Source organism: Equus przewalskii, chromosome 1 (genome assembly GCF_037783145.1).
Source record: "Equus przewalskii isolate Varuska chromosome 1, EquPr2, whole genome shotgun sequence".
NCBI lineage: Eukaryota > Metazoa > Chordata > Mammalia > Perissodactyla > Equidae > Equus > Equus przewalskii.
In genome coordinates, this window is record NC_091831.1 from 155,742,757 (window position 1) to 155,745,757 (window position 3,001).

At 37.4% G+C, this 3,001-nt stretch overlaps 1 pseudogene; it reads left to right on the top strand.

The window, feature by feature from the left end:
* The first annotated feature begins 1,504 nt into the window (after positions 1-1,504).
* Positions 1,505-2,540, top strand: LOC103559883 (olfactory receptor 4K15-like; annotated as a pseudogene).
* The last annotated feature ends 461 nt before the right edge of the window (positions 2,541-3,001 follow it).

Here is a 3,001-nt window from a genome sequence, read left to right on the forward strand (position 1 = left end):
AGAGCCAATTCCAGTCCTTTTATTAAGTGATAACGCTATTCTTGTTTCCTCTAGTAAAGAATGTACTGAGGAGAAAAGGGAAAAGAGGTCCACCACCTTCTCTACAAGAACAAGGGATTATGATGTTAGTAAATGACTTTCGGAGGGAAGTTATAAACCTAGCTGCTTTAACACCAGTGCCTACATAGCACAATACCCCTGGCAAAGTGGGTATTTACATTTTAAAAGAGTGAATTAACTAAAAGAGAATGGATTTATCTTGCAAAGAAACTTAGAGCTTTGGTTATCCAACATCTTCATCTTACAGTCTTAAAAATGGAAGTATTGATTAAAGAGATTTTCTGAGGCCACTGAGCTACTCTGTGTCAGAAGAGAATGGATTTATCTGTGTTTAGTCTTCGCGTGGTATTTTTTCTTTGGAGCAAAGGTGATAGCTAAACTTTCCTCTTGTTATACCTCTAACCTTTTATCATAAGGGGAAAAACTGCAAAGCTGGAAATAATTACTCATTTATTAAGCAAATCTCAATTATTTGTGATGCAAAATGTATAATTATCTTTCCATTAATGCTGAATTGCAGAAGAAGATAGTTTCTGAAGAATACCAAAAACTGTCTTAATAGCAGTGAGAATAGAGCTCTAAGTGTTACAGAAGGAGGAGGTCTTCAGAACCCATGAAGAGAAAGAAAAAGAGACCATTCTTTTTCTGAGAACCCCTAGAAGCCAATACTATCAACTGAATCAAGAAACAGAACATTACCAGCATTCCAATAGTCCCTTCTATGCCTCCTCCTGTCCCTCTACTCTCTTCAAGGATAACCACTATACTGGCTTCCTACACTGTAGATTCATTTGTCTGTCTTTAAACTTAACTAAAATAGAATAATACAGCATGCACTCTTTTGCATCTAATGCCTTTTGCACACTACTTTTTTGAAAATCTGTTTCTTTCTGGTAGCAGTTCACAAATTTTTCTCTTATTAACAGTTCTTACTTTATTTTGTCCCTGTAGATTGTTATTGGATTTCTGTGATGTCAAAACAGCTTTTCGGACATTCATTTGTTATTACTTCCTTTGTAAGGAATTTATTAGCCAAAAAAAGAAAAGGTTGTTCCAGGCCAGGTCATCTTATTTTGAGGAGAAGAAAATAGCAGGAGTTTTATCATGCAGATTATCTCACTAGTGTTGAGAGTGTTTTAAAGTCACATTTCTGGGAGGGATTGAAACTGCAATTAAGTCTTGGTTTGCTGTCACAGGGGGCAAACGACTCTGTTTTGGGCCTGCTTTCTCTTTTTTAACAGAACCAACAGGTTGAAATTCTCTCCACCAATCTCACAACCATTAGAAGAGTTTTGGTTCAATGTCCCATCTGTCTCTATTTCTCTCATTTTTGATTGATAAAATACAGTCTCTACTTAGGCATACCTGAAAATCCAACAAATATATTTGAGTAGAAACTAGAATCTCTAAACCTAGGCAGAATTGGAAAATTGAACCCATATTCAGTTCATTCATTGATTTCTGTTTCTCTCCTCTTCAGGTAACTGCAGATAAATTCCTTTCAAAGTCAATGACTGAAACAAACCATTCCCGGGTGACCGAATTTGTGTTGCTGGGACTCTAATTCCCAGAAGCTCCAACCTTTCTTATTCGTCATATTTTCACTACTTTACCTAGCAATACTCCTGGGCAACTTTCTCATCATCCTCACTGTGACCTCAGATTCCCGCCTTCATACCCCATGTACTTTCTGCTTGCAAACCTCTCCTTTATAGATATATAAGTTGCCTCTTTTGCCACCCCTAAAATGATTTCAGACTTTCTGGTTGAGGGCAAAACTATTTCTTTTGAAGCCTGCCTGGCCCAGATTTTCTTTGTTCATCTATTTGCTGGTGGTGAAATGGTGGTCTTTGTATCTATGGCTTATGACCGTCATGTTGCAATATGCAAACCACTCCACTACATGACAATCATGAACTGGCATGTGTGCATTACTCTGGTCCTCGTCCCATGGTGTGTTGGCTTCATCCATACTACTAGCCAGTTGGCATTTACTGTTAACTTGCCTTTTTGTGGTCCGAATCAGGTAGACAGTTTTTTCTGTGACCTGCCTCTAGTGACCAAGCTGGCCTGCACAGACACTTATGTTGTCAGCCTCCTAATAGTTGCAGACAGTGGCTTTCTTTCTATGAGTTCCTTCCTCCTCTTGGTTGTCTCCTACACTGTGATACTTATCACAGTTAGGAATCGCTCATCTGCTAGCATGGCAAAGGCCCGCTCCACATTGACTGCTCACATCACAGTGGTCATATTATTCTTTGGGCCATGCATCTTCATTTATGTGTGGCCCTTCAGTGGTTATTCAGTTGATAAAGTCCCTGCTGTGTTCTACACCATCTTCACTCCTATTTTAAACGCAGTTGTCTACACTCTAAGGAACAAAGAAGTGAAGGCAGCTATGTTAAAACTGGAGTCGGTATCTGAAGCCCAGCCAGGTTTCTGCAGTCATAAGAAGTGTTCTTTTCCTAGAAACAAAGTAAACTTAAAAGACCGTTACCACTGTAGCTTTGTCTCTAGACGTTTACAAATGAAATCACTATAAGTTTAAAGCAAGTCTTTTTGACCAATGAAAAGAGTTGAGTAACATGAATTAAAAAGTAATGATAATAAAATGCCATATAATGAATCTTACTGATTTTCATATTCTCTTCCTTCACTTTTTTTCCTTTTTGGTTCTGTTTCTTACTTTTTATTTTTTTATATAAAACTTTTTCAAGACATAGGCTTTGAAGACTTTGGGAAATGTCATTTACCTGTAAATGATTGATAAACTGAACCTCTCCTTAAAATAGTACTGCCCTGATGCCAATTTTGAATTAATAATAGGTAAATTTCTCTATACCATAGAGATTGTATCTATTTACATGTATAATATATAGTATACCTAGATAAGAATTCGTTTCACACTGTACTGTGTCACTGACAGCACAGGAAGACAATT